At 44.5% G+C, this 6,333-nt stretch overlaps 1 long non-coding RNA gene across 3 annotated transcripts; it reads right to left on the bottom strand.

Annotated features, from left to right (window-relative positions):
• Nucleotides 1–1,167: 1,167 nt before the first annotated feature.
• LOC119275963 lies at nucleotides 1,168–5,776 on the bottom strand. Of its 3 annotated transcripts, none has more exons than XR_005136125.1 (5): nucleotides 5,005–5,776; nucleotides 4,747–4,899; nucleotides 4,377–4,551; nucleotides 4,090–4,253; nucleotides 1,168–1,866 (listed from the first exon to the last, which is right to left on the bottom strand). It is a non-coding gene; the product is annotated as an uncharacterized LOC119275963 (long non-coding RNA). The 3 variants fall into 3 exon arrangements; XR_005136126.1 differs by lacking the exon at nucleotides 1,168–1,866 and having other exon boundaries at nucleotides 3,795–4,253; nucleotides 5,005–5,205; nucleotides 5,331–5,776; XR_005136124.1 differs by lacking the exon at nucleotides 1,168–1,866 and having other exon boundaries at nucleotides 3,795–4,253; nucleotides 5,005–5,773.
• Between the last annotated feature and the right edge of the window lie 557 nt (nucleotides 5,777–6,333).

Here is a 6,333-nt window from a genome sequence, read left to right as displayed (position 1 = left end):
TACCCAGGAGTTACTACGAGTACTAGTAAGGTACACATCAATTACATGTATATCAAATATACCTTTAATGTTGCCGGCCTTCTTGTCCGCTAAGTATTTGGTGCAGTTCCGCTTCCAGTGACCCTTCCCTTTGCAATAAAAGCACTCAGTCTCAGGCTTGGGTCCATTCTTTAACTTCTTTCCGGCAACTGGCTTACCGGGCGCGGCAACATCTTTGCCGTCCTTCTTGAAGTTCTTCTTACCCTTGCCCTTCTTGAACTTGATGGTTTTATTGACCATCAACACTTAATGTTCTTTCTTGATCTCTACCCATGCCGACTTCAGCATTGAAAATACTTCAGGAATGGTTTTCTCCATCCCCTGCATATTGTAGTTCATCACAAAGCTCTTGTAGCTCGGTGGGAGCGACTGAAGGATTCTGTCAATGACCGCCTCGTCCGGGAGGTTAATGTCCAGCTGGGACAGGCGGTTGTGCAACCCAGACATTTTGAGTATGTGCTCACTCACAGAACTATTTTCCTCCATATTACAACTATAGAACTTGTCGGAGACTTCATATCTCTCGACCCGGGCATGAGCTGGGAAAACCATTTTCAGCTCCTCGAACATCTCATATGCTCCGTGTTGCTCAAAACGCTTTTGGAGCCCTGGTTCTAAGCTGTAAAGCATGCCGCACTCAACGAGGGAGTAATCATCAGCACGTGACTGTCAAGCATTCATAACGTCTTGGTTCTCTGGGATGGGTGCTTCACCTAGCGGTCCTTCTAGGACATACACTACTAGAATCTGGCACTTTGCCATCTGCCATTGCAGATGGCAAAGGCATGGTCGGCGGATGGCAAAGGCTTTTAACGGGGTTAGCCCCGTTAGAAGGCTAACGGCATACTTTGCCGTCTGCCAGCAGATGGCAAAGGCTGCAGGCTCTTTGCCATATGCCAGCAGATGGCAAAGAGCCCAAATAGGCCAGCCCAAATTTTACATGTAGATGACACGTGGCCTCTTTGCCATCTGCCAGCAAATGGAAAAGTGACTATATTGCCCCATTTAATTTTGATTTTTCTTATATCAGTTCCTTTTCACAGAAAATCAAACACAAATATATTTATATGACCAATATAGCATATTCAACACATATTACCAATAGTCATGAACACATATATATCCAACACATGTTACCAATAGTAGCCAGTTTCATCCGTACATATACATAGTTTCATCAATATTACACAATTTCATCCATAGGTAGCAAGTTTCACAACGTCAAAACAAAAACTAAATACAAGCACTCCATAAACCCAAGCTTCCATGATCTTAAGCAAATTTGTAAAATGGGAAAGAAGAAAGTTAGAAGAAGAAGACTAGAAGAAGACTAGAAGAAGAAGATTATTATGATGCAGAAACATGCATGTATTGTCAAAACTTGCATTATCCTACTATCAGTAGTACAACGAAGCTGCAGGTTAGCATAGTTCATGAACCATGCACATCATGACAAATACAATATCATCCAATGCTCGACTATGAACAAAATTGAACAATTACACCTCACAAAGGCAGAGCATAGGACCAACAAGCAAGTAGGAGGGGTATAAGAGTATGCATGCATGGGAAAACTCAAGAGTAAAATTGGAAGTAAATTGAGCCATCTAAACAGTAAAAAAAATAGCACAAGCAAGAACAGAAGTTCAGCAAACAGCCGGAACCACTACGAACTGACAAGCAGTAAATCCTTCATGGCTAAAATATAATAACATAGCAAAAGGATCGAGACGGCTCACGCATCACTCACCATGAGCTACCTAGGGAAAACAATATGAGCCACAATTAGCCAATTTTAGGATAACACCATCACTCGCCATGAGCTACCTAGGGAAAACAATATGAGCCACAATTAGCCAATTTTAGGATAACACTAGTAAGATGCCTGTGCGTTGCACGGAACAACAAGATGCATATTGAGATTGACATGTGCGCGAGTAGGTCTCATGTCTAACAGTACTTATATCTTTATCTTAGATCACATGTGCAATCCTGCTCCCCAACAAAATTACATTTTTTGGTTATGTGCAAAATTTCATGAAGAAAAAATATTTGTGATGCTTTGCACAATATTAAACAAAATCGATGCTCCAAGAAGCTTTAAAAATGATCAATTTTCATTTGTCCCGACCACCATTTATGTTATTCCTTCACGAAATGGTATGCACATCTATAACACTCCAGCAAATTTGTAGCCAAAATAAATAAGCTTTTTGGATTTTATTATTATTATTCTAATTATACTATTCAACTATGTGTATGTGATCTTAGGAAGTCCGTGTCACATCTTTCTTCTTCTACTTCTAATTAGAAATGCACACGTCCGACTCAAAAATAAATAAGAAATGCACACCAAAATTGATTGTACAGTTAACATACTTTTCTTGGCACACATGACATTTTCGTGTATCAATACAAATTCAGACTCAAGCTGTAGTATGAATATAATCTGTAGCCTGAACATAATGTTTGTTTGGCTCCATGGGGCTCCTGACTATTCACCTCTTCACAGACTAATTCATAAGGTGGAAGGAACACCACAACTACTTCTGCACATATAGTTACGTAGTTGATGCAAGTGCTTCTTCAAGCTCACAGCAGATGCACATACAATCTGAGCATTCACAACAGGGCTTCTTCAAGCTCACAGCAGATGCAAGTGCAAACAAATAACAGGCTGGAATGACTTCTCACTGGGAAAAAGTGAATGCCCAGATTGTTTTTCAATGTCACGTAGTTGATGTGTAACACCAGATAGAAGTGTGTGCTTTTATTTGATGTGAAACATCAAACTCCTTGACAATTAAGTGTCGTTTGTGGAGTTTTGCATGTCAAAGACCTGTAGCTTTTATCAGGTTGAACCTGAGTATTCCATGGAACTTATTGTGTGAATTTAAGATCTTCAATGCTATGGAAATTTGCTGTCTATTTCTGAATTTGATGCCAATAATATGCACACTTCTGATAAAATATCTTGCAACACACCATTCCATACAGAATAGTACAGTCATAAAATATTTGTTGTCAAAAGTTTCCTTCTTTAACATAGCATTGCATACAGAACAGTATAATGATCAACAATTTGCTGTAGTACACTGCTGAAAAATTAAAAAGCTCACGCTAAATTGGGAGGCGAAGAGGCCTAGTCTGGGTCGAACCTGCTCGAGGGCGTCATTTAGACCGCACCCAGTAGGCCCAGTCCGACGTGGCCTGTCGATGGGCCCAGCCCAGGCGCCACATATGCAAAAGCACGGTCCCAAACTACTTAAGTGGGTGCTAGGGGGTGATATGTCTGGTTTAGAATAGTTCAGGGGATTAAGAACTCGGTTTTAAACATGGGGGGGTTATGTGATCCAAACAGGATACTTCTGGGGGTTATCTATACTTTTTTCTACAGTTACAAGATTATAAGGCGTATATTATCTCTCTGCTATTATCAATGTCGAGATCGTGTTTGAGCAAAAAAACATACAGTATCTAAATGGTTACTCCTCAAGACCATTCACCACTCATGACAACGAAAGGTGAATGGAAGATTCAGAAATCAAGTAAGGCTTTTATGGCCGAGCAAACAGAATTAAGTTATGCAGCAGATGGCAGAGTATGCAGCAGACCGTTTAAAGCACAAAATAGGATGGATCATAGCTTGCATCATATTCTTTCTTCAGCATAACTTCAGGACCAATATATGCCGGAGTTCCAACAATTGAATGGTTCAGAATGATGAACCAATGACAGTAGAATAGAAAACAACATGAGTTCAAATCATTTAGGAAATTAGTATTCATCCCAACATCTGTTTGTTACAAGACAGCAAGCATGGAAGACATGAATCTATGTGTTGTGTTGTGTGCAATATACGAAAAGTTAGAGGAAGCCCAAACATCGAGGAAAAGTTTAGAATCCAAGATTCATGTCTCGTGCATACATTAATTAGAAAATTAGACCATGAAAATGTTTCCCCACAGCCGTACACCTACAACACTTGAAAATATTCTAATCAAGCATGTACGACCATTTCACACCAGATATATGTTTTAATGCCCTTACCAATAGTCTGTGTATTAACGTGAAGTCGTGAACCCTTCTATCATCGCCACAAAGATTTTGTTTCTTTGATCTTGAGGAGGAAAATTAATTGAATCCCCCTTCTCCCTTTTCTACAACTGAAAATTAATTGAATCCCCCTTTGCAGATCCACAAACAATTCGTTCCTAAACATTTCACAAATCACATGTTTAGGGGACCACGATTTCAATCATGAACGGATCTGATACACAACTGTACTCCAAAAATTGACAATTGTTTTGATCTGGTAGGAGAAACACATGACTTACAGGGGGGTGAGCGTGGTTGGGATGGTCATAGTGGCTCGAGGTAGTTGACACCAGCGCGACCGGGAACAAGCAGATCGCCCCGGAAAAACTCCTCCGCATCTGCAGTGCCCATGATGACTCATGGAGTTCGAGGCACGGAAGAAAGGGACTCATGTTGGAGGTTGAGAACCAGAGCCTGCATAAAATGGAATCAACCCATTAGCCACACACAGAAAACAAAGTACTTACTATATACTCCACTATCCTCTCCGTCTCCGATGACCTGCGTAGCCAGGTCTAGAAGGAGAGGTCGTTGGTAAAGCACGAAGCCAAATGTAATAACGCTATAGGGAGCAGTAGTAGTTAGCAAATTCAGCAGCAGCAAACACACCGATGCAGCCCAAGCTCGTCCTGTTCCAGATCGAGCACTCTCAACACTGCCTCCTCTTCCCAGCACACCCCTTCTTCAACCACCAGACACAGCAGCAGCAGAGGATCTCGTCCTATGGCATCTTCAACGATTGGGCAGCAAAGAGGGCATCACCTTCGCAAAATCGGAAGAGGTGGTTGGAATTAGCAGCCTGATGGAATGATTCATGCAGCAGAGCGACGCTACAGCCGTGGGTATGGGCGTGAGCAGTGTGCATACCTGGAGACCCTGCCACCTCCCAGGCTGCAGCAACATATGTAGATGGCATCGCCTCGCAGCACCGACAAGATGCGTGGAGCAGCGACCAGTGGCAACGCCGGCCAACGGCGGCTTTGACAATGGTGGCTTTGGTGTCAACTTGTCAGGGAAACGGTCGGCGGCAGCAGCAAACCACGATTGACGAGGTCCATGGCGTCGGCACTAGGGTTGGAGCAGCGGAGAGCGGAAGAAGCACGTGCGCATGTGAGGAAATCGAATCAGACAGTTTCCAGATCGAAACAAACAGAGGGAGGGAGGGAGAGAGAGGCGGGGAGGAGAAGAGGGACCTTCCATGGATGCGGCTGCTGCGGTGTCGGAGCTCCATGGAGAAGAAGCACACGGACCGGACGAAGGTCCCTGACCTTCCGTGGCCGCCGGGGGGTGGTTGTGGAGGTGGATCCGGCGCTGTGGTCGCTCGCTTGGAGCAGCTCGAGCAGGGGAGGCGTCCCACCGCCCCCTCATTCCTACTCTACCGGACTGCGCCGCCCAGCCCAGCTCGACGACGACGACGCTGGCGGGTCTGGGCGCGCCATTGTCGCCGCTTGACCTGCTCGGTCGCGATCGATTTCCCTCCCTCTTCTCTTCTCTTGTCTTGTGATAAGGGGAGGGGAGGGGGAGAGGGCCGGAGCGGCGGCTGTTGGGGAAGGCCATGGCCGGCGGTGAGGTCTGTGTGAGGGAGGCGGGGCGGTGGGTGGCTCCAGCAGCGGCGGTATGGGTGGGGAGGGGAACGGGCTGGGGCTGGGCTGGGGTTGGGGGTTGGGTGGCCGCTTCCTCTCCTCTCCCGAGAAACAAAAAAAAATTAGTACTATACTACTTCTTGTACTAGTATAACGCCCGTGCGTTGCCACGGGCTCTTTAAAATTTATAATCAGTATCTTTCATTTATCATCCCCTCGTATTGGGTGATTATGGGGTGCTCTAATTAGAAACACAACAATCAAATATTAGAAAATTTCACCGAACGAACAATAACGAATAATACGATATCTATCAAACAAATAAAATGAGGTCATATTTTTGGTCCGTCATGCACTTCTGTTGAAAAGTGCCTATCCCTTTTAGAATCAACCCACTGTTTGCTCGCACGCAAAAAAAATACATCTCTAAAGTGGGGAACCGATCGGTGCCAAAAAGAACTCAAACTCCTATCCAATCTCGACTTCGTGCTCTTCCACTTCCATTGATAAAGATGGGACGTCAAGGGTTTCATCATGATGACCTCGAGCAGCCGCCGACATCCCTCCCCACATCTACCCCTACCCCCTGCTGCCGCTTGCACTGTCCTTGCTC

Source organism: Triticum dicoccoides, chromosome 3B (assembly GCF_002162155.2).
Source record: "Triticum dicoccoides isolate Atlit2015 ecotype Zavitan chromosome 3B, WEW_v2.0, whole genome shotgun sequence".
Lineage (NCBI taxonomy): Eukaryota > Viridiplantae > Streptophyta > Magnoliopsida > Poales > Poaceae > Triticum > Triticum dicoccoides.
This window is presented reverse-complemented; position numbering and strand designations above follow the sequence as displayed.